The sequence below is a fragment of the Sceloporus occidentalis genome, unplaced genomic scaffold, assembly GCF_023333645.1.
Source record: "Sceloporus occidentalis isolate IW3139 unplaced genomic scaffold, rSceOcc1.0.p SCAF_2, whole genome shotgun sequence".
NCBI lineage: Eukaryota > Metazoa > Chordata > Lepidosauria > Squamata > Phrynosomatidae > Sceloporus > Sceloporus occidentalis.
In genome coordinates this window covers 41,428,646-41,454,817 of record NW_028316982.1, presented here as the reverse complement: position 1 = coordinate 41,454,817, position 26,172 = coordinate 41,428,646, and the positions used below count along the sequence as shown (strand labels likewise).

At 39.1% G+C, this 26,172-nt stretch overlaps 1 protein-coding gene and 1 pseudogene across 3 annotated transcripts in view; both read right to left on the bottom strand.

Moving 5' to 3' along the window:
- Nucleotides 1-4,867: 4,867 nt before the first annotated feature.
- The window catches only part of LOC149318198 (protein FAM124B-like), an 84,466-nt gene continuing 63,161 nt past the window's right edge, over nucleotides 4,868-26,172 (bottom strand). For 2 of the 3 annotated variants that reach the window (XR_016280005.1, XR_016280007.1), the window contains 3 exons: nucleotides 13,751-13,825; nucleotides 9,940-10,123; nucleotides 4,868-8,542 (listed from right to left, as the gene is read on the bottom strand). The gene's annotated coding sequence lies outside the window, so the exon portion shown is untranslated. Of the gene's footprint in view, nucleotides 9,389-9,939; nucleotides 10,124-13,750; nucleotides 13,826-26,172 lie in introns of all 3 variants that reach the window. The other variant, XR_016280006.1, reaches the window with a different exon arrangement.
- On the bottom strand, nucleotides 15,749-15,849 carry LOC149318199 (U2 spliceosomal RNA; annotated as a pseudogene).

The window sequence follows — 26,172 nt, the reverse complement described above, 5'->3', positions numbered from 1 at the left end:
CAGAAAACTAGTTTAGGTGCCCAGGGCAAGTTGTGCAGTGTTCACTGCTCTGTCCTGTGACAGCTGGGGTGTTCAGGAGGGACAGCTGGGAAGCTGCCTCAGCTACTCTCTAGCATCTGCTGCCAGAGGTAGTCACCTCATTTTGCCTCATGATAGGGACAGTACTTACTTCTACTGTGTCCACATTTCTCCTTATTTCCATGTTGGAAAGCAGGAGGTGCTTTAGAGACTATGGAGTTTATCAGATAAGGGAAATTGGAAGTATAATCCAATGGCAATCTGAACGCAATCATGAGGTTTCATGTTATTGCGTGATAACCCACTACACGCAAATTCAGGCAATGGGAAGTCAGTTTGAGCGCAATAATGGGGTTTCACGTTATTGCGTGATAGACTGCCACACGAAAATTTGGGCAATAGCATGCTATTATCAGACAATAGGAAGCCAGTTCAAATGCAATGCGCATTCACATAATTGCGCTAAACTAGCGAATGTGTTCTGGCCCCACTTTCTTTTCATTTGAATTTAAGAGAAATTCCTCCCTTTTGATAAACTCCTATGTATGTCCTCCAGTCATTCACTGTTGTTAAGAGGTAGAGCAGGATATTAACCAGGCAGAATGCAACAGCCTTAACAGTAGTGTCTATAATTTCATTTTTCTACCAGGAGATTTACAGCACAAGATATGATGGTCAGACCATCTAACTTTTCTGGGAGTGCCAGCAATAGTTCACATATGTTGTGAATTTTCTTGATGCAGCAATAAAAAAGGAAAAACAGAGGGGAAAGAATAAGGAAATTATGTGAAGCAGAGAAGCAGGAACATATGAATAAAACAGCTGGAGCAAGAATTTTCCATCAGAATAAAAAAATAAGTATTTTGTTTTTATGAAATAAAAGATTTTATTTTTTAAAAAAAAACACACCCTGTTGACAATTTTTGAAAGATTCTAACACTTTCGACCCCCCCTTCCCCCCCAAAAAACACACCACATTTGACTGGATAAATGCTAGCATTTGGTTTATCATAATTTTGAATAGCTTCCCACATTCTCACACAGCTGCCAAAACTAATAGTTGTTCAGATATGGCAATAGATATTCCAGAATCAAACTTTCAAATGAGAATTTTTAGTATTAATCGGTGTGTTTTGAAATATCATTTTCTAGGTGTTTGAGGAGACAAAGTAAAGGCTGAATGAGTACAGTCAGCCCTCCATATCCATAGATTTTTCATCCACAGCTTGAAAATATTCCACAAAGATATAAATTCCAAATAGTAAGCCTTGATTTTGCTATTCTATATAAGGGACGCCATTTCACTATGCCACTGTTTTTAATAACACTTGAGCATCCATGGATTTTGGTAACTATGAAGGGTCCTGGTACTAGACCCCAATGGATACCAAGGGCCCACTGTAATTATCTCAGTAGAATATGGTGTTCACAGGAATTAACTTTGGAGTTGTAAGGAGAAGGAACTGGTAACCATTTAATGCTCATGGCTCAAGTAACTACAAAAATATCTTATGTGAGGTGGCAGTGTGAAGGGTATCCTTTATAGTTTGCTCAGAAAAGCAGATAAACAGATAATCAGTGGTTCCCAGCCTCCCCTCCTCCATAGTGTAAAGGTTTTGGACTTTAGGCCCGTTAAAGACGGGCCTATAGTACGGACTGGGTCCGTACTAGGGCTAGAAAGGGGCGTCACTTCCGGACGCCCCTAACCCTAATACGGACCGAATCCGTACAAAATGGTGGCACCCATTCCACACGGGGGGCGCCATTTTGACGTTACGGACGCAAAGCATCTGGACGTCGCGTGGTGGAAGTGATGCCACAAGTGCATGACTAGCGCCTCGCGTAGATAGAAGTGCCATTTCGGCGCTTCTTTTCGGCTGCGTCCGGGAACTGCATGGTTTGGCCGCTGCGGTTCATGGACGCAGCAACTGGTGGCAGCGGCAGAGAGCCCTTCTTGGGCGCTCTGTAACACGCCTTAGTTCCCAGAAGTCTCAGCTAAGCATAGCTAATGGTTAGAAATTATGGAACTTGGTCCAAAACATCTGGCAGGCCAAAGGTTGAGAATCACTGTTTTACATGACTGGTCCTTCTCTCTTTTTCAATAAGGGAAAGAGTTATTCCGGATTCATCGGGTAGTCACTGTTGAAATGCCAACTGAAGCACCACAAAGTTCAGGGGAAAATATAAGGAAGCAGTAGCATTGGCTCAATGACAGGACACACAACTCCCCTGTTGCTACCAAACTTTCCAAGCAGATTTCAAAGTGCTGGTTATGAGCTGTAAAACCCTATATGACTTTTATACTGACTGTCTGAAAAATTGTGTTTTTCAATATGTTTTAAGATGTCTAGTACTTTCCTTCATTCCTGCCACCATTACAAGCACATGTGGTGAAGATGCTTGGCCGGGGGGGGGGGGGGGGGGGCTGCAGTACTAGAAACCTCACAGCAACACTATGCATTTGCACAAAAAGAACACATTATAAATGACCTGGGTGCCATTACCGATAGAACAGCAAAGGCCATGCAATAGTATTTGTTGTCATCACGTTAACATTGTGCTATTACAAGTCAAATGCAGTAGCACCCGTTCCCATATCGTTAATTTACAGAGCATCTCTGGGACACGATTGGAATGTTATGGATGCTACCCAAGGAAGGTGGCAAATCCAGCAGCTGGAGGGTATATTGTGTAATACACTAAATTCTGTCCTCCAAGAGACTAAAATTGCTTGGGAACACACAGCTTGTCTACGCTGTATGCTGGACTCACCCTGGTCTTGCTGCAATCTGTCCAGAAGATGTATTGCCAGCAAAACTGCTGTTCTTGGCATTAACCTGGTTCTATTCATAGAATCATAGAGTTGGAAGAGACCACATGGGCCATCCAGTCCAACCCCCTGCCATGCAGGAAATCCAATCAAAGCATCCCCAATAGATGGCCATCTAGCCTCTGCTTAAAGACCTCCGAGGAAGGAGACTCCACTACACTCCGAGGGAGTGTGTTCCACTGTCGAACAGTCCTTATTGTCAGAAAGCTCTTCCTAATGTTGAGGTGGAATCTCTTTTCCTGTAGCTTGCATCCATTGTTCCGGGTCCTGTTCTCTGGAGCAGCAGAAAACAAGCTTGCTCCCTCCTCAATATGACATCCTTTGAAATATTTAAACAGGGCTATCATATCACCTCTTAACCTTCTCTTCTCCGGGCTAAACATCCCCAGCTCCCTGAGTCGTTCCTCATAGGGCAAGGTTTCCAGACCTTTCACCATTTTAGTCGCCTTCCTTTGGACACACTCCAGTTTCTCAATGTCCTTTTTGAATTGTGGTGCCCAGAACTGGACACAATATTCCAGGTGGGGCCTGACCAGAGCAGAATACAGTGGTACTATTACTTCTCTTGATCTAGACACTATACTTTTATTGATGCAGCCTAAAATTGCATTGGCCTATTGACTGTCTGGATAGCTGGATAGGGTCTGAATTGAACTGATCCAGTTGTCCAGGCAGCAAATGTGGCTCCATCTCCCATGCCCTGTGCTGACCAGTGCAGAGAAGGGGATGGATCCTCTTCAGAGCCACTGCTGCTGTTGGCCTGGCTGGTCCATGTGCACAACAATGTGGTGATGCATCTCATTTGGCCTGGTGCATTTGGCTGCCATCATGGTAAGGCCAGGCATTCCAAGGCATAATGTTCCAGACTATCTTTAGATCAAGTGGCTGGTGTAGAGGTGCCCTCAGACACCTCAGCCGGTGTGTGTATGTGATCCCATGGCTGCCCCCTCTGATATGCTGTCTGAGGTGGTTTCCTTACTCTCCTGAACAGTGGGATTGGCCTGGCCTCCCCCCATGAAACACTTTTATTGAGCAACATTATTGTATTTCTTAGCGGCAATGAACACTTAGTATTACGAGGAGTTATAACAGTTTTATGTAGTATATCCTTCACCATTCTCCTGCAAAGTTGACTGTTCTAGCTGTACTTAGTGAATAATTTGTAACAGAAAACATTCAATTATGGCTCAAAAAGAGACAGAATTTCCTTGTTCATCTGATAACATGAAGAGAGACCATAAATCCACATAAATCTCAAACGCTCTTTGTAAGGAATAATGAATATCAGTGGCTGCAGATATATTAAAAAAAATAAACAAACCTCCCATCTTGAAGGCATTTCCACAGAGGTTTTGTGTAAGAACTTCAGACTTATGGTTCTAAAAGATTTAGCCTGCACTTAATGAACAATAGTTCATTCCTTATTCACTGAAACATTTATTTAACAACTCAGAGAGGCATTGGAAAGTAGGGCAATTCTTCAGCCTATCCTCCCACTCTTTGGCCTACATGGTCTTATTTTTTTCATTCCACACTGTAGATGTGTGAAGATCAAGACATGACCTTTTCACGTAGTGAATTTGAACCTTCACCTTCTAAGCTTTCCGCTTCTTGTCACCTGAGTGAGGATCAACACATCCTAGAGTTATCATTTTTGTCTGACCAGAGGAGAAGGAGTATGATGACAAAGAAGAAGAGGAGCAGCAACAGAAGGAGGGGAGAATGCATCACCCATTTTCATAAACTGACATGCATTTTCATAAAAAGTGTTCACACACACACACACACACACACACGCACACACACAGTAGCAAAAGGGGGCAGTGGTCCGAGAAAAAGAACTCAGAACTATGGAGACAAAAGTGGCAACATAGAGGGGGGGGGGGAGTGAAAGGTAAAAAATAAGTAAAAGATAAAGTGTTAACTTCTTTTTTTTAATTAATCTTTATTCAAATATTTTATAGATAAGAATAAAAAACACATAACAACAAAAATACAATATCAAACATGTAACAAACACATAATTAGTTGTTTGACAATTTAACAAACTAACCTGTTACAAACTAACATATAACAAGACAAATTGACTTCCAGGAGAAACAGCGAGACACAAAGTTGCCAAGCTATGACCATTAATACATTCAAAACAGATTTTCTTTACCTTCACTCCTTGCTTAATTAGGTTCTCTACAATCCCTTCAAAAGAAGGTGAATAAAGAACCAAAATCGTAGTTAAACACACTTACTATCTTATGTATATACTTTGAGCTTATTTCTTTAGCCTCACAATATTATATATCAGGATTACTAGATCAGTCATATTACCATTGGAGGCTATATTTTCAGCACAAATAAAAGACACTAACGGGTTCCATATTTTCTTGGTCTTTTCCCAATTGAGATTTTTGACATAACAGGTAAGTCTGTCCATTTCCATGAAATCAAGAAGTTTTATAGTCCAATCTTTCCATGTGGGTTGAGTAGCACCCTTCCAATAAGTTGCATAAACCATTCTTGCTGCAGAAATCATATAAAATAATAATTTCCCATGGGCATTCTCCAGTTTAACATCTAAAATCATATTCAATAAGAGCAGTTTGGGTTCAAATTTAAATTTACAGTTTAATATCAGTTGCATCTGTTCATGTATTTGTTTCCAACATTTTTTGGCGAGGTTACAATACCACCACATATGTATGAATGATCCCTGTTCCTTCCCACATTTCCAACATTTTGGGCTTAAGTTCTTATATATTTTAGAAAGCTTCAGGGGAGTTAAATGCCAGCAAAACTGCATTTTGTAATAATTTTCTTTTATGGCGATACAAGCCGTATATTGCAGTCAATGGCACCAAGTTCTTTCAAAAAGTGTTAACTTCTATGTAGATATGTGGAGTCATAAATTTCTAGTGGAATCTAGTCTGGAAACCATGCCCTATGAGTAGTGGTTTAGTGAGCTGGGTATGTTTCACCTGGAGAACAGAAGGTTAAGAGGTGACATGTTAGCCATATTTAAATATTTGGAGGGATTTCATATTGAGGAGGGAGCAAGTTTCTGCTGCTGCAGAGACTAGGACATGGAGTGGTTGATTCAAACTACAGGAAAAGATATTCCACCTAAAGTTTAGGAAGAACTTCTTGATAGTAAGATCTGTTCCACAGCGGAGTGAAACACACTCCCTTGGAGAGTGGTGGAGTCATCTTTGGAGGTTTTTAAACAGAGGCTGGATGGCCATCTGACAACTTGCGGGTGCTTTGATTATGTCTTCCTGCATGGCAGAGGATTGGATTGGATGGCTCTTATGGTCTCTTCCAGCTCTATGATTTTATGAACTAGAAATAAACAATAGAATAAGCAGTCTATTTTATTGTAATGTGGGGATGTTGTGAACAGATGGCTGGCTGCTCAGTCAGTCTGCTGTCCAGGTGCTAACTCCAAACTGGCAGCTTCAAGGGTCCTGTTTTCCCTTCTTATGGTTCCTTTTCTTTAAACCAGACATTCACTAGACAGATTTTCAAAGAAACGTTTTCTGTCTATTTAACTGAGCATGACTTCAAACAAAGGAAAGCTCTCTGCAGAGTAAGATACATGGTTCCCCTGACATGTTTTCTTATTTTGCACAATGGAATCACTAGACCTAGATCTTTTGGTCATTTCAGGATTGGGAAGGCATTTATCCATGCATCAGCTTTATCATCAACAATTATTACTATTTACCCACTTATATTCCTGGTCTTCTCCAAAATGGGGACCTAAGGCAGCTTACAGAAATGAAATAAATATGTATAAAAACACATACAAAGACATAATTTAAAACACTGAAAAAATTATTCTTAAAATGTAATATAGAATTAAGATGATTTAAAACAAGTACATTAAAGAACATAAGATAAAAAGCAACAGAATAGCACACTATTAAAGATCATTGAATCATGTTCCTAAAAGCCTGTTGAACCATAAAGATTTTTGCCTGCTGAGAGGACAGCAAAGAGGGAGCCATCCCACTCTGTTCAGGGAAGCGTTCCCAGGCAGTGTGTGTATATTTATCTGATATTTATTAGATAGTGGATGTAGATGTTTTAATTGTTGCCTGTTTTTTTAACTAATTCTATTTTATATTACTACCCATTGTTTATATGTATTTTGTAGATTGCACGCCATTGGCAGGTTTTATATTTTTATTGACTTGATTATCTGTATGTACAGTGCTGTGCACATTTACAGCACTATAGAAATAAACTATAATAATAATAATAATAATAATAATAATAATAATGTTGAGAGGGATTCGAAAGTCTGTGAGCAGCTGCAAAGAAGGCCCTCTGCTGTCTTCCCACCACTCTTGCCTGTGAAGACAGTACGACCAAAAGAAGGGCCTCTCCTGAAAATGTTAGAGAAGACAGGAAGATACAATCCTTCAGATATTCTGGATCCAAGCCACATAGGGAGTTATAGTTCAACACCTTTGAGCCCTCTGGTAGTTCAGTCCCTATGCCAATAGTCTTTAGTAATACCTTTGTTTCTGCCTCATTCACAGGCTGTATTCAGAGAGTGAATGTTGTTAATACATACATGAAAGGCTTATGAAATAAATGATGATTTTAAAAGTGAATTTTTGGGGGAAAACTTAATTGTTGATAACTCTACAATAAAGATTGTAAAATCTGTTTCAGCAAACAAGAAAATAGCACATCTCTTAATATACATTGTTTTGGTCCAAGTTCAATATGAACAACACAGCACTATGCACGTGTGGACTTCACTGCTCAGTCTAAAAGTGTGCTGAGAGGGTGGCAGCCTAAACACATAAGGAGAGTGAGACTTTCGGGATTTCTGATTCTTGCCTGCTTCCCTATTAAAAGGAGGTTACATCTACACTGCAGAAATAGTGCAGTTTGATATCACCTTAACTGCCATGGCTTAATGCTATGGAATTCTGGAGTATTTCGTTTTGCAAGAGATTTAGCATTCTCTGTCAAAGAGCTCTGTTGATCCAACAAACTCCAAATCCCAGGATTCCATAGCATTGAGCCATGACAGTTAAAGCAATGTCACACTGCAGATACAGCCTTTGCTGCTTGTTTTGCTGAAATGGTATCTTTGGCCTAGCACTGGGATGTGATCAGAATGTGTGACTTAACACAATTAGTATGCTTTTGTGAGCCTACAATATAAGACCTGCCCCAGTCAGAAAGCATTCTACTGGTCCAATATTATCCTCCTCCATATATCCTAAATTTTGCTTCTGGGACAGCCCTGACTAGAGAGAAGGGTGAGGTAAGGATTGTGGCTATGAGCAAATTGAAAAATAGCCTTCAGCTAGTACTGAACCTTTTATGTTGCTCAAAATGAGATACACAAACTTTCAAGCAGGACAATCAGTACAGCAGTTCATAGGATAATAAAGACTAGTATTACATGTTGTCACATTTATTTGGAGCAGATTATATTGGGTGTATGCATATATCTGCAACCCTTTAAACATTGCCATATTATTTGATCTCCACTGGATTTATGGCAATAGTAATTGCTTAACAAACAATAGTGTTCATCCATGGGTACATTACATAACAAGAAAGCAAGAGCTGTCCATGATGAGTAGATGTCATATCTCCCATGTGCTTGTTAGCTTGCATTGCAGCCAAGTGTTTCTCATAGAGCTTCAAGATTCTCATTTGGTTGATTGTGTCCTACTGTTCAATAAAGAAAGAGAACATAAGGTCCAAGTCCAAAGCAAATTGCTTGTTTTTCTCAGCGGGAGTTTTTTTTTTATTTGCTTCACTTCACAGCCTTCTGGGAGAAATTTCTTTTTAAAACTTTATCATTCTGTCATTCATACATGGCCTTGCACTCTCACCAAGGTTTATTACAGAAAACATCATAAATGAAAAGATTAACTATCTTGGAATAATTCATTAGAATCCATTATCTAGTAAAATGAAACAAAATTTTCCAAATTTGTTGTACTGTTTGCAGCATAATTCCAAACTGGACAAGAAGCACTGCACATTCAGGACCATTATACCTTTGGTTTCTTTGGTCATTTACATATATGCTTGCATTGTTTAACTGTATGCATCTGGGCACTGCTTGTGGATTTATTTATGAATGAATGAATGAGTCTTTATTTATATACCGCCGTTCCTTCAATCATGGCGGTTTACAGAATAATAAAATACAAGTTACATTTAGCAAAAGTCCCCCATATTAAACAGTACAATACATCAATTAAAATGCATCATTCAATCATTAAAACCAGTTAAAAAACAATCAGACAATTCAATCAATACAATACACACAATACACAGGAGAAGAATAGTGATTAGGACATGTGGGGCAAAGCTTGGCGGAAGAGGTAAGTCTTGAGATTTTTCTTAAAAGACTCGAGGGAGGGGGCCGAGCGGAGCTCGTCAGGGAGAGAGTTCCAAGTTCCAATTTATTGTACTTCCATTCTGCCATTTTAATTCAAAAATCTCCCAAGGCAGCTCACAGGATCATAAAAGCAATTTGGAACAGCCACAACAGTTTTGAACGTACGGCTATAAAAAGAAAAGCCATAAACACATAAGTCGAGAACTCAAATAAATAATATATTTAAAAAAACAACAGTGAAGGCAGAAATGTTTACATACAGGTTTGTCAATTTCCTCATTGCTGTAAAAAAGCCTACCAATCATACTTTTGTGGAATCTCATGCTTGACATGTCATACTGTGATATAAAGGTACTGGATTATAGTGTATTAATGAGATGTAATCATCTGTGAGAACTCCTTTGCATATATACTAAATATATGAAACTAACCATCACTCGGCCAGCTCTCAGTTTTGTCCACTGAGAATTCTTAATGCTTCCTAAAATACACAAGAAGTCACAAGTATGGGACCACACATCTGTTGTCGATTTTCTTCTTGGCAAACAACAACAGGAAGCGAAGGAGCAGAGAAAATTAGCCGCTAAGATCACAAGGGGAAATCACAGTAGAAAATTATGATTTCTTGGCCATAGCTTGTCTGGGGAACTTCCCTGAGAAGTCACAAATTCAGAAAGCTTTCTAGGTTGCAAAGTTATACTTCTCAAGGGAATGTTACCTTTTGACACATTTGGCAATCCATATAGTTTCTCCAAGATCCCAGGGGCAGAAAATTGCTCCCGGGCCCAGTGCAGTTGGGACTAAATAAACCATGTTGCCTTGTTAGGACAGAACTTCAGTTTATGGCCCCCATCCAGGCCATTACCATCCTTTGGTAGTCATTCAAAGGTGACATACCACACCTGGGTCAAAAAAGAAAAGAAAGAAAAGAAAATTACAGTTTGTCAAAACTTTAGATGCCATTTCTAGGTAGTTTCTTATAGATGTTAAAAAACAAAGGACACAGGTTATATAGATTAGTAGCCTTAAAGCCAACTCCTGAAAAGATCAGATATCTTCAAATGCCATCTTCTACAATCTTCCTGTCACATAGCAACTGAACCACCACAAAACAGTGCCCTGTATACCTTCTGAGTCACACAGGTGCTCAACAGAATACAGGTCCAGGATAATCAAAAGGATTATATTCCCACTATCTCTTTCTTCCAGTGAAAGCTGACCAAAACAAAGAAAAAACATAAAGGGAGTTTGCTGTGCTGTAAACACATAATACATACCGAATGGCACATCTTCTTCTGGCTCTCCTGTTAGGTAGACTGAGGCAGACAAACTTCTTTCTTTGCTTGTTTATTGAATGTACTGTCCACACATTCTTTGGGTGGTTTACAATTGGTTATAAATATTTATAAATTATAAATCGATAAAAACAGTATCGATACAATAAAAGTATGAAGAAGCAGAAATGTAAAGCCATGATTTCACATTTCAGCATACAAAACCAAATTAAAACCAGCATCAGAATGAAAGCATTAAAACTGTTCTTAAGAGGCTTGTATGAAAATAGATCTTCATTTGGCATTCAAAATATCATAATATAGGAATCAGATGAGCTTCTCTGGGGAGGACATTCAATAGGTGAAGTGCTGTCACTGCAAAGGCATTACTGTTTTTTATGGACTTGCCTCTTTTGGTAGAGACATGTGAAGGAGAATCTTGGAAAACAATTGTTGTTGTGTGCCTTCAGCTTGTTTGTGATCCTAAGGTGATACTATCATGAGGTTTTCTGAGGCTGAGAATATATGACTTTTCCAAGGTCACTCCATGGCTGAGCAGGAATTCAAACCCTGGTGTCCAGTGTTCAATGCTCAAACCACTACAGTATGCTGGCTCCTTTTGGGCAATGGTCAGACAATAATAAATAGGGAGTCATTTCAGTTGTTATTGGGCTTTTACAGATTATTGCAAAGAAACAAAATTTATTTCCACAAAGAGTCTCACATATTAGGCATTAGAGTCTCTTTGTATGGCCTCCAGATCCAAACTAATTTTTGCTCATTTAGAAGGCTGTAAGTGCTTTATCCAATTGTCCTTTCTCATGAAACTTGGCCAATGAGTATGCAGATTTCCGCTGAGCTCCAGTCTTCTTATTTAAAACAGATTTCCCCCCAAAATATTAATGAAAATGTGAGGAATTCTGGTTCACTTCCCACTGAATGCAATGAGGCAGAGGAACAAACCAGAAAAATGGAGCCATAAAGTCCCTTGGGGAGGATCGGTGTGGTGTATCCTGGATTATTATTGTTATTATTATTATTTTAACAATCCTTTGGGCAGGAATCAAATGTTGCTGTTGCTACTGGAAATTGCCATAGAATCCCCCATGATAACACAAACAGTGTTTGTTTGTTTGTTTAAAAAAGCCCTGAAAACTATAATAACAAATATAGCAGCCAACATCACTATTTACTTTGGGAAAATATTTATCCCCCATTATTGCATTTTTAATGCTAAGATGGTAGAAGGTGCTTGTGGGATTTTCTGCCTCATTTGCCAAAATAATTGGCTTGATTTTTGGATGCTGTGCATCTTGATTTTGGTGGATGAGGATGTGATTTGCTGTTACGCCTCCAAATATTTTCATTAACCTTATTGTCCATGGCAGTTTGATATTGTTGCTTGAATCAGGCAGTGAAGGCATGAATAATAATATGAACAAGACATGCAGAAAGAGAAAGAGATAAAGAACACCATGACAGAGATGAATGTGATAGAGGAGTCTGTTGTGATATATAGTATACAAAAACTTTCCGTCTCCATCTGACTGCCACTTTTGTCAGAGATGTTCAACCCCAAAACTGCTCATTCTCCAGAACTTACATGTAATATTATAACTGATGTGAAACCTTTTTGGATCAGTGGTTTCATTTCCAAATCAGCCAGTGGACAGAGGTTATTAACAGAGACAGACTAAACTGAAAGGGAAATCTATGAAAAACATGTTATGAGGCAATTCTGAGGGGAGAGGGGATAAAGGGCTGTTCTCACTCTTTTGACATTTCTGAGAGATCTCACCCCACAACCTCATAATACTTCCTGTTAATAAAACGTTTTGACCACAGAGAGAACATTTTCCTTTGCCCTGTTTTGTTTAGGTGATTATGTCACTTTGTTTATTTTCAAAATCAGATGTAGCACACACCTAAATGCACTTTTGATGGGAAGTCTTATGAGGCTCAGAATGAAAATGGGCAAATCTCCTTTTGCAATTTGGCATAAACATTATAAATTTCTTTTACGGAACATTTTGGCTGTAGCTTTTTAAACAGAACACACTCTTTTCTCTCTAATGGGAGAGGCACTTCACTACTAAGAACAAAACTGCAGGGAAACTACAACTAGGCCCAATCCAACTGTGTATGTATGTGTCTAAACACTGGGGCATCATTCAAAGATAAGCAATGGTCATTCTCTTCTTTCCACACATTTGTCTCCCCTATAGAAATCTTCTTCTCCATATCTCAAAACATTCTCCATGTGTCCCCCCCTTCCTTGCAGCTCCCTAACACATTACACTTGGTGCGGGGGGGGGGGGGGGGGCACAAAACTCTATGGACAAAACCTTATGCTCTGCCTGCTTTGTGTAAGATTTTGACCCAAAAGATCTGAAAGATCAAAGGTTCCCCATCCTGGCTTATTTAAACATTCTTTAAAATATGCTTCTTTCCTTCTGGAATTCAACAGATTTCATACACAGACACAGACACAGACACAGACACACACACACACTCTTTTCACTGTCTTTCCTTCCCTCATATGTCAGACCTTGGAGTAACAGGGTGTTTAACCAACAGAGTTAGAGTAATCTTCAGACCTTTGCACCCAATATGCAAAGTCCATATCCTCCAACATTTTGCAGATGAAAACCAAGACACGTGTGGCCAAACAACATCATAATGTTGTCAAAATAGGAAAAGTTATTAATGATGGAGAACACAGAAAAATAGGAGAGACTGCAGTAATGTAGTTACACAAAGTAATACCACTCGATACGTCATCCACAGAAGTGAGCTAATATCCACAAATGCTCATGTAAAAAAAAAAAGTAAATAGTCTTAAAGGTAATCACATTTCTTCTTCTTTTTTCCTCCTCCCTTCACTTTATTACACAAAGGAAGCTCTCCAAGGTTTAGAAGCAAGAAACAATGAAGCAAAGAAAAAAGGGAAGAGTGGGAGAGGATGAAATCTAATCAGACAGATTATTTTTAAAAACACACACACACACACAAATGTTCTGAAGTTAATTCTGTTCTGAAAAGGGATTTGAAGTGACAGCGAGGAGTTTCATGAACGTCTCTCAGCAGTTTCCAGATCAGACATGTTTACGTGGTGTTAAGAAAGAAACACACTGTGATATTTCAAAGTACAACATAGCAGTTTTTCTTCACCTCACCTAACATCACCTCTAACAAGCACAATTCAGAAATTAGCTAAATTTTACACTCTCTCATTTCATTCTTTCTTGTCCTTACCTTTGCTTTTTCTTGCTGTCTTTTGTTATCTCTGGTAGTATTGAAACTGAGATGTAAGGAAGCATCTGTATGCACCTTGGAAAACAGAACAATATTTTAAAACTTATCCTTCTTTATAAATCACAAAGTACATTCATGATGTTATAGATGATGAAGTGAATGGACACAGCTCTTTCTTTTCATAAAGTCTAATAGAAATGTTAATCATCTTAAATCTATCATCTTGTAATTTGGGACTAAAGCTCAGCTATTTAAAACTATATTAGTGTGTGCATGTGCGCCTGTTGATTTATACTGACCCCATGGATTTCATAGGGTTTTCTTAGGCTAGGTATACTCAGAGGTGGTTTTGCCAGTTCCTTCCTCTGAAATGTACCTGGTATTCATTTGCAATCTCCCATGCAAAAACTAACATTGAGAAACTGGAGCATGTCCAAAGGAGGGCGACTAAAATGGTGAAGGGTCTGGAAACCATATCCTATTAGGAACGACTTAGGGAGCTGGAGATGTTTAGCCTGGAGAAAAGAAGATTAAGAGGTGATATGATAGCCCTGTTTAAATATTTGAAGGGATGTCATGTTGAGGAGGGAGCAAGCGTGTTTTCTGCTGCTCCAGAGAATAGAACCCAGAACAATGGATGCAAGGTACAGGAAAAGAGATTCCACCTCAACATTAGGAGGAACTTCCTGACAGTAAGGGCTGTTTGACAGTGGAACACACTTCCTTGGAGAGGGGTGGAGTCTCCTTTCTTGGAGGTCTTAAAACAGAGACTGGATGGCCATCTGTTGGGTATGCTTTGATTGAGATTTCCTGCATGGCAGGGGTTGGATTAGATGGCCCTTGTGGTCTCTTCCAACTGTACGATTCTATGATTTTAACCAGGGCTGACCCTGCTTAGCTTCCAAGATCAGACAGGATCTGGTTCCTTCATTTAGGCCAAACTACATTCTTACTAGAAGAGTAAACATGTTGGTCTAATGGAGATTCTTAAAGTCCAGGAAATAAACTTTAAATCACACTAGCAAAGGAAAAAGCTATTGCCTTTGAGATCCAGTTTGTCTCGAATCCTTTGTGAGGCTATAAGCTCCTTTGTTAAATAGAGAACACTAAATTTCTTAGGAAACTTCCATGCTTTTGCATGAAGAAAATTTTAGATATTGTTCAGGTAAAACATGCCAATGCAGTCTCTTTTTTTAAAAAAATGTTTTACCTTTGTTGGAGGTAGAAACCTGAAATAGTAAAGTCCCAGTCCGTTGGCTCTCTCTTTAGGATTCCACTGTTACAGTTAAAATGTAGTATCTTCACATCCAGAAAACATATCCAGGATTAAACGTTTTATTAGAAAATATTTAAGGGTACAATTTAGCATAAACCAATGGGTAATACATATCAAGTCCAAAGAATGCAATTGCAAAATAAAAATACATAATAGTATGGTAATATATAAAGAAATTAGATATAAAGCAAATTTCATTCCTAGGATGTGTTAAGTTATTAAAACAGTTTTAAAATAAGATAGAGCATACTAAGGAGACCAAAATATATATCCTTTACTTTAAATTACCAATGGCAATCACCAATATATCTAAGCAGTTGCATACCATAAAAGAGAAAGAGAGGAAGGAGAAGGGAAGGAAGGGGAGGAAAAAAGGGGGAGGGAGAAAAGAAGACTGAAACTTCACTGTTCCTTTTCTACCAAAACCGCAGCTGGTTCCTCATACTGACGATGGCCCGAAATGTGCTCAATGTAAATGTCTCTGGACCATCTAATGGTGTCTGACACCATTAGCTTGCGCATGAGTTTTGCATAGCGCTTTCCCACTCCACAGACTCTCAGCACAGGTTCATTTGCTGGATCCCAGGCACCCAGGGCTCCAACAAGCAATGCATGGACGGAGACCTCGTACCCCTTTTGTCTCAGGACATCAGCCAGAGGGGTGTACTTTTGATGTTTCCGTTCTCTGGCCTCCCTCATGGCTGGCTTCCTGTTTTCAAAGGGGATGGTGACATCCACAATAGTAATCTTCTTGTGGTCTTCACATCCAGAAAACACATCCAGGATACTACACTTGATCTTAGCCAAAAGGCTGAGAAGCGATATATATCCAGGAGTAGCCATGTTGGCCGTATAGCAAAATACAATAACATTCAACTCTACAAACAGTGATACAGTTGGCCTTCTGTTTTCACGGGGGAACCATTCTGAACACACATCCCCAACAAAAAGGGAGGCTCATGCATATTCAAGCCTCACAAGCTTGAATGGGGTGTGCTCCCGGGTGTACGGCCTGGGTGTGCGAGCCATTGGAAATAGTGCAGGTCACCCTTCCATGAATATTTGAGGTTGCAGATCTCAGATCCGTGAGTTAGGAGGGGCAACTGTACTTTTATTGGGCCAGCCAAAATGCACAATGATAGATGTATGAGAGTATTAATCCTGCTGATGCAATTATATGCAATCAGGCTGATGCAAATCATTTTTTGGCAGTCAGCCAACATGGTGATGCTCAGTGATCAGTTACTTAGTGGTCTTGTATAGATGGATAATGAAATCTCATTCCTCACTGGCTCCGAAAATAATTTGTTGACATTAATGGGATTAGTTAGATTTATTTCTGATTGGACAGATAGATGCTGGAGATAGAATACAACGTGTCCCTCCCTAGACAGAAAGGTATGCTATTTATGCCAGCTTAGCTGTTTCTGACATCCTTTGTGCTGTCGATGCTGTTTCTGCAATACTAGTACTGAATCATCAGTTCTTCTGCCCATGGCCTGCAAATCTTACCTACCTGGCAGCCTGTTGTAATTAATACTGAAATATTGTTGATAAAAGGTACTGAACAACTGAAATGCAATATATAAATTTTATTTTCACAACCACTGCCAGTTTTTCAAGCTGCTGCTAACCTTGTGTTTCTTGAGTACAGCTTTAATTGCATCTTTTAAAGGAAGCTATGGAACTTGGGAGGTAGAGGAAAGAGAAATACATAGAAGAGTTGCATGTTTGTGCATCTGGCTTTTTTAATGACCAACGTGTCAAGGATTTAGAAGACTTTGGACTCGAAACCATGGTGATGACTTTTGTAAAAGGCCATATTAACATAAGCTGAAGATTTTTAGAGATTTGTTTTGTTTCCTTTTGGAGGTACTCAGCACTGATATCCTTGAAAAACAATTTATCAGTTTCATAAGTAGTAATCATCATTTGAAAAGTGACATGAAGAATATGCTGGTGCAAGTGAGTTCATTTGGAACATTCTCCGTCTTTCCTAAAGAGCATGATGCATATTACACAATCTCTGGCTCAATATGGATGTATCAATCACATCACAAACTTTTGCAGATCTGAGAAGTTGAGATGAATCTTGCATTTTTTACACAACTTATGGGAAAGAACAATGGGTCCTCTTCAAGGACCAAACTGCTTAATTTTACTGAAAATGGAATAGGCATCTTTTATCTTCATGAGCATGACTCTGAAAGGACCTTGGACACAGGGATGATATTTGGATATGCCCACAGGTATTAATGCCTTTACAACAAGTGTAATGTATTAATTTTCCAGCTGACCTATTTCTTAACAGGCATGACATTACAGAACCTTTTTCAAAAGAAATAAATGTCACCAGAACAACGTGCAAAATGCCTTACTCGTCTTAAAATGTAACTCTAAAGGGGAAATATGACTGCCAGAAAAGAAAAATCTAAATACTTCCCTACCACAGAGCAGTCCTATAGAACCAACCAACAATTCTATAGAACCAATTATTGCTAGAGAAATGCCTGAACACAATGGTGGCTGATAGATCCCATCACAGTGGGCTGTTGAATCTGCTATAGGTTCTGAATTGTAAAGGAGCTAACTAAGGTGCTGAACCTAATTTGGTTAAGGATTCAGCACCTTGGATAGCGCCTTTACTATTCCGAGTAGAACTTTATCGCACCAGGCTGCTAAGACACTACAATCACGTTAATGTAGGAAAAGCAAACATAATGTAGGAAATGAGCACAGTCATTTTCACATGACTTTTTAAAAATGCCATAGTGCTGATATAATCTTGGGCTCTGTCTTCTGCATGCCAGCCTTTCCAATCTCTCCTTCCTGCCCTATGTCCTTCCCAGCATGCTTTTTGGTCTGTATTTTTTTTTTCAATTGCACACAGTTGATTAAATGTAAAAAAGAAAAGAAACAAAATTGGAAAAAAGGGAAAGAAAAACAACTGCTTGGGAATGTGGGGAGGGGTGGAGGTGGAATCATGCCCACTCACATCACATGACTGCCTGAATCAGTAGTAGAAAAGCAGCATGATTGGGAGGCACTGATGGGCTTTGTCCATCAATGAAAAAGAGTGCTCCAGGAATGGATGGAAGATGAAGTAGGACAGACACAGTGTTGTGTGATAAGGTACTGCCATAGACACTACTATCATGCTGTAAATTTTATTTCATGGGACTTCTAAAATTCCATTTTAGCAGAATTCATCATCTCACTGGCATGGGAACAACCACTTACTGCTTCTTGAAAGTTTAGGTTTGCAACATATGAACAAGGATTTCTTCTGATGCTTTAACAATAGCAAACAGAATGAAAACAAAATTTAAAACCCTCTGGAGCAGCTATGTGGTTAATGTTCATTTCTTAACTTTAGTGATTTTCACTTGTAAATAGGAGTACTAACTGGTTTCCTTTGGCCACGTATTTGTGCAATACTGCTTAGGGGTGCCAGGTGAAACAAGAGACAAAATATCTGGCTTCTCTCCCTTTAACAGTTGTGTAGAGGAAAGAGTTACAGCAAACATTGCTAGTGTAATGAGAGCACCTGTTGAAATTCATGTTTCTCTCCCTCTCTCTCTCTCTCTCCCTCCCTGTCTGTCTGTCTGTCTGTCTGTCTGTTAGAGGCACAGGTGTTCTGTCCCTTATCTCACCTGGCAACCCACATTCCACTCATCATGTTGCATTCCTGATGTACAGGAATTCAGACATAAATTTCTATGACTCCTCCTTCTCCTCCTGCCTATTATTTATTTGTTTGTTTCCTGCCTTTTCCTCAGCCCTGGGAGGGATGTACAAACATTTTTTGAAAAGTGCATCTAAAGACACACTTCATACAAGATCTATATTTTAGTCAGGTAGCTCTCAGAACTGAAGTCTTTTAAGGAAAGGGCTTTAAGGAAATGTGCAGTATTGTTTTAAAATGTACTGTTGAAACTGATACCCTTTTTAAAGTTTATAATCTAAATTGTTTTAATATTGCTTATAGTTCAGTTTAAAATTTATTTATTTATTTATTTATTTTTGCTGCTTTAATATTTTGTTGTTAAAGACATCAGCAGTTTCTAATTGCAGCTAGTAAGTTAGTCATGGTTCTTAGTAGTAAATCAATATATCTGACAGCCTTGGAAAACTTGGAGGCTATAGCAATCCTTAGTATTCAATAAAACCAAATCCAGGTCATCCAGTTAACTCTGCTCAATTCAGCTATCATACTTGGCCCATCTCCTTTTGAGCTCCAGCTCCAGCAAAAGGAAGCAACACATGCCTTTTCTTTTCTTTTCTTCTCTCTTTTATAATATATTAAGTCTACAGTTAGCCTTGGCATTCATTAAAAGAAACCCAACAACTAGATTTGGGAATAGTGAATGCATTCAGTGTAGCATAAAAGAATTCCTTGTCTTCCAGTTTACAGCAGCTCTCATAAAATGTCCTTTCAGAAGGCTCAGAAAGTCCCTCATTATAGAGTTACGGTAACAGTTCCATAGTTTCATTCTCTATGAAAACCATTTAAATTCTATCTCTTCTGAAACTGTATTGATCTGTCCTACCAGTATGAACTTGGCTATACAGCATCTGTTCAGTTAAAGTAGGGAAACCATTGAGTTGTAGCAGATGTTATTAATGTTCCTTACATGTGATTTTAAGAAAGTTTGTTTAATTACATATATATTTGTGATTTTGTTTATTTTGTATTTTATATAATGTGTAATTTCATTCGATGTTATGTATATTTGATACTACTGTGAACCACTTTGATTGCTGTGGAAAAGCGGTATATAAATAAAGTTTTTATTATAATAATTATTATTTTTTTAAAAATGCTTTTGAAGGATTTTTCCCCAATGGATGTTTCCCAATTTTGTTTTGTTTTTAAAAATAACATCCTTTTAAATTAGATATTTGGTAGTGTTGATATTTGGAGGCCTTTGAGAATGCCATGAGATGTGCTTTTTGTTTTACTTCTGAAAATCTGTTCAGTTGTTTCAGAACTTGGAAGGGATATCATGATGTGTTACAAAATAATCTGTAATGTTATTTCTTTTGGCTAACGAAGACATAATGATGTCACTTTTAAAAAAATAACATAATAACCAATAATATCACAGTTCCTTTCAATATGCAAAGTACTTTGGATCCATTTTGAAAGGCAAAAATAGGAAATTTAAGTATGCAAAGGTTTTCCTTTGGCCCAAGGTCTAGGCAAGTAAATCTTTTTTCTTAAGCTGAGAAGCTTATTAAAAATGATTGCACACTAACTCTTTCTGGGTGGTACATGGCTGACATTGTTACCACAGGAAAGCAAAATGGATAAATAAACAGGGGTGGGGAAGTCAGCAAAGACAGCCGTCATGCCACTGGGCTACCCATTCAAACTGACTTAATAGCAAGGCAAACAATCTTGTGACTAGAGGTCCGGGAAGCAAAAGGTCAGGAGTGCATCTCTATATTTGTCAAGGATTTTCATCTTTGACAATTCTCCAGGCTGCCAGGCATACTACATCTAGAGATAGATTCATTTAATAATTATAACTGTTTCAATGTATTGAAAGAGCAACATAGAATGTTTCAGTGATGTGTCCCAATGCCAGGTGCACATTTTGGTTCATCTCATTTATGATGTGGGTTGCTGCATGTGTCCATTTTCCTTGGACACATTTCACCTCCAGATGTTTTTCTCAACTTTGTAATCCTTGTGAAGTCTCCTTCTGTTTTTCCCTCAAGGCTTCCTTATTATTTTTATTTATTTTCTCCAAAAGACATGCGCAAAAGTGCTAAACTATACTCATGCTACTGCTGTCACTGTTTCCCTGGAGCCACAGGTATACACTCCCTGCTTCTCAGTGGCCCCACTCAGGCATTCAACTGCCTTGCTCAGGAAACTAGTAGCTGTTAAGTTGGAGGGACTTGCTGCCATTACAGGACACCATCTGGTCTGCCTGAGACCACCATGCCTATGACCAAGAGGACTATCTGGCAGATGAGGGAGCAGAGAAGCTGTGAATTCTGAAGTTCTACCAGTTGTCTGCTTTTCTCTCTCCCTGACTTTTCCCAGACAACAGAAGCTTCAAAGAGGAAGGAAAAGTAATAGGTCTGCTTCCTCCTGGTGCCCTTCCTCCTTTTCCTCTGTTCTAACTACTTTAAAATAAAGTACCCTATCACACTGAGGAAGGAAATAACAGTTTCAGAAAAGGTTGACTAAGCATTGGTGAAAAGTTCTGGCTCCTGAAATCCAGGTGCCCCCCTCCCTAATACATAAGAATTTGTGACTTTGAAGGTGCCACTAAACTTCATTTGCGTATGAAAGGAGATCAGTAACTAGGAAAGAGGAAGGGCCTGTGTGTGTAGCTGGTGATCTTATTCCAGGCAGGGAAACACAGGAAAGGTACTATTACCTTGGAGCAATTTAACACTAACTTGGCATAGACAGTGAATGGATTGCAAAGAAGAAACATAGAATAAGGGAGAGTCAGATTATGGGCCAGCATGGTGTGGTGGTTTGAGTGTTGAACCATGACTCTGGAGAGCAGGGTTCAAATCCCCATTCAGCCATGGAAGCCTACTATGACTTTTAAGGGATTGTGGGGCTCTGGTTAGGGAGCTGAAAGAGCTGGATGTACATATTGTCATTTTATCTCTTCTCCCAGTTGAAGGACATGGTCCAGGAACAGAGAAGAAAATAGTGGATGGAAAAAACTGGCTCTTCAGATCGTGTCACCAAGAAAAATTTGGATTCTTGGATCATGGGCTGCAGTTCCATGAGGGGGACTTCTGGCAAGGGATGGTTTGCACCTCACGCCAGTTGATCTGCACTGGAAGAGAGGTTTTTTTAAATTACTTTTCTGTTATTTACCCTAAATATTTTGGAAATGTGGAGAAAGTCTGAAAAATTAGCAAAATATCATTTGTCTCTTGGGGGTTAGGGGGTATATACAGTACAAAAACCCACCATTAGAACAATACCTTTATTCTACTTAGATAAGACCTGAGATAAAACAGTCTAGCACATTAATTTATGTGTCCTCTTTTCCCTCTTATTTTTGTTTTCTCCTATAGTGCAGCTTTAAAGTATTGCTATCAGTTGAACAAATCAGCACAATTTAGATCAAAGTGCCTGAAAAAACAAAGCTTCTAAAACTGGAAGTTTCTAGGGAAATGGCAACTAACTGAGCACTTATAGGCTTCTGAACAGCTAACACCCATCCTTCTCAAGAATCTGCACTGTTAAAATTCTGATCACTACAGGGACTCTGTGTGTGTCTGTGTGTGTGTGTGTGTGAGAGAGAGAGAGAGAGAGAGAGAGAGAGAATATGTTACAATTTGATGAGGCTGTAAGAATAAACAGGCATCTTTGCCTTCAGGGATTTGGGATGCTGTCAAAACAAGCAACATTTGCAACCCGCTCCTGCTTTTAGCTAATTGCAGGAGTCAGGGAGTCACTTTCAGAGAAGAGTGAAGATGATATTTTGACAGGTTGGGACTGTATTTTGTGAAATAGTGACACAGCATGGACTTTTGCAAAGAGACAAAGATGCCAACTGGCATCAGCTACAGCCTTACATCACTCCAAAAAAGCACAGAAACTTCATCTGAAAAGCAAGCAAACACCTACGCTCCATGCCCAACATACCAAGAGCAACACATTCATTTGGAAAACTTGCTTATTCTCCCACATTTATAAATCTGTGACTTATTAAAATGTGAGCAAACATGCAGGTCATTGGGATGGACATGGGGTATGCATGGGGGGGTGTATATCCGCGTAGTCTTTGGGGATGAGATATCTTTGTATTCTGTTCATACAGATATTATAAACTCCCACAGGACCTTGATCTAGAAAGAAAAGACATTTAGGATAAGGTAGATGGGCAGGGTTGGCACCCTTACCAGAATCTTGAAGCTTCTTGCTGCTGCTATGTGCATTCCAGTCATTTTTTAACACATGGTGACTTTAAGGCAAGTCTACCATGGGGTTTTCTTGAAAAGATTTGCTCAGAGGGGGATTGTCTTTGCTGTTCTCTGAGGTTGAGACACTGTGACTTGACCACGATCACCCAAAGGGTTTCTGGGGGGGGGGGGTTCAAACTCTGGTCTCCATAGTCCAGTGCTCAGGCCACTATATCACGTTGTCTCTGAAGCATACAATGTAAATTTTTTCCTACAGTAAGGCACTGTGTTCTATTTTCATGAGAAAATGTCGAGGTGTATTTCTAGAAAATCATCAATATGTTCCCTACCTCAGGGGGCATTAAGACTCACACTTGTTCTTCTGTATATGATACCCCACATTCTGTTGACAGAATGCTGTAAGAGTAGAATAAATGTTTAAAATATTCCTTTATTCTTATTGTAAAAAGACAAAAGGAAACTTGGGACCTATTTGGATATGAAAATTCACTGCAAGATCATAAGCATTGTGAAGGGGGGAAATATAAGCAATTCCCATCCACCCCTATCTCCAGCCCATGTAGCTTCTGTTCTGATGTTTTGTTTTTGCTTATAGAATCATTTGTAACAATGATTTCATAGATGAAAATCAGGACACATCAGAGTGTGACCAAATGAATGTGGGTTCAGACAACAAGAGACAAAAGTGATTAATGAGGAAGAACACAGAAAACTACTTTTTTAAGCAGACAAACCCTGGAATTTACTCAGTTTAGGAAAGGTAAGACTCTGCCCCCTTCTCTCCTTTCCCTTGGTTCTGGGCACCACAATTCAAAAAGGACATTGAGAAACTGGAGCGTGTCCAAAGGAGGGCGACTAAAATGGTGAAGGGTCTGGAAACCATGTCCTATGAGGAACGACTTAGGGATCTGGGGATGTTTAGCCTGGAGAAAAGAAGGTTAAGAGGTGATATGATAGCCCTGTTTAAATATTTGAAGGGATGTCATATTTAGGAGGGAGCAAGCTTGTTTTCTGCTGATCCAGAGAACAGGACCCGGAACAATGGATGCAAGCTACAGGAAAAGAGATTCCACCTCAACATTAGGAAGAACTTCCTGACAGTAAGGGCTGTTCGACAGTGGCACACACTCCCTCTGAGTATGGTGGAGTCTCATTCTTTGGAGGTCTTTAAGCAGAGGCTGGATGGCCATCTGTCAGGGATGCTTTGATTGAGAGTTCCTACATGGCAGGGGGTTGGACTGGATGGCCCTTGTGGTCTCTTCCAACTCTATGATTCTATGATTGGTGGTGTGTTAATTGAATGCAAACTACTTTCTATTTTGAACACAGCTACAGAAGTAAGTCAAAGACAAAGACAGAAAGTGGAAGGATGAGAGAGAAACCAAGACATTTTAAAGGCAGCTGAGAAAATGGGACAGCAGAGGATTAACCAGAGTGGTCCCTGTCAAATCTGGACAGCTGAAGGGTATATACTGCCCCACATGTTCCTTTTATTCTCCAGCCCTGCATTATCCATGTGGAAAAGACAGTTATCCATTTCCCTCCAATAAAACAAAAACAAAAAAGCCACCCCAACTATCATTGCTCAGATATAGGATGTGAATGATCGAAAACTCGTAACAGTGCCATCTGTATCCCACCAAGATGCCATTAATCATTGTGAAATATAAAATGCCAACAGCTCTCCAGGCAAATACCATTTATGATCATCATCATGAAAACTGTGTGATAGGACAACTGCTCTATGATAGTGGGACAGAGCAATCATGTCAAATCACTAGCTAAAATTTCACCATGTATGATGGAGAGAAGGAGGAGGATGGACACAGTGAACCCCTTGCCCAGCTTGTCTCAGTTCCACACTTTGTGCCAACCAGTCTCCAAGAAAGAAACAGGCCTGGCCCTTTCTCTCTTCAGTGCAAGAGACTCAGTACCAAGCTAGACTAAGTTTGTAAAAGCAATTGATGCCAGTGGAGGCTTCCTTTGATTTCACATTCAGACACCTCAGGACAGAAGTTCTTGAACAATAAAAACAAAAGCAAAAGCAAAAACCCTACAAAGGAAGACTGGATAGAAAAAAAAGCTGAATTACAATATATCCACAAACTCCATCAATAGTAGGCTGAACAATGGCTTCTTGGCACACTACATATATTATAACACTGGTTAACACCCCAGCCTCATAAGGATGCTTTTGCTCAGTTTATCACATCTCCTTTCTGATTTCTGCCTTGCACATACCACATTCTCAAATTCCCATTCACATGGTCATCCACCCACCCTGGCCTTACGCAACATCTTTCCACCTGCCTTTGTCCCTCAACAACCAACATTAAAACTGTACTTGTTCGATGTTCAATGATTGGATTTTTTCAGTATGACTCTTCCAATAATAATTGTTTAAAGTAGATCTAGATCAATGGCTATTCTTATAGGCTGATTAGAAAGTTCCTTCCTGGGCAACACTTCACTCCATATATCTGAGGACATAGCCCATGTCTACAAAAGCTTATGCTACAACTTCTTTTGCACAGTTAGTCTCAAAAGTGCTACAAGATTCCTTGCATATATATTTTTTTCATTTATATTCTGCCTTTCTCCCAATAATGGGACCAAGGCAGCTAACAACAATTTTAAAACAATACAGATTTTAAAACTACGCCAAAACATTGGTAAAATATAAATACAAAGTTGATTAAAAGGGAATGAAATAATTTATGAAGTTGAAACATTAACCATTAACAACATTAAAATTAATTAAACATTTATATAAACCATAAAACTGTACAATACATTAATAAAATCACATTCCTATTTGTTTTTTAAAAGCTTGGTGGCATAAAATGTTTTTAGTTACTGATGGAAAGGAAGTAAGGAGGGAGTCATTCTGGCCTGTCTAGGGAGGAAATTCCAAAGACTAGATGGTCAAATCCATGGATGGCAAGTATGCTGATAAGGAGAGTGGACTGTAATACGCGCTTCCAAGAAGTACTTTGTCCAGATGATAGTAGAGCAACAGAGAGTTAAACTTTCATTCCAATTCTCATGGTCCTGAGAAAGCTCTGACTTAATGGTGGTTACTATTTACTTAACTGCAACTTTGTAGGTGAGTTGCATTCTGGCAGTTAATGTGAGTAGTCTAAACACAGCTCAATGATGACTTGGTTGACAAGGAAGTAACAAAAGAAACCCTCCCACGGCCTTCCTTTTCTCCACACCTCCATGAGTGAAGTGTGCC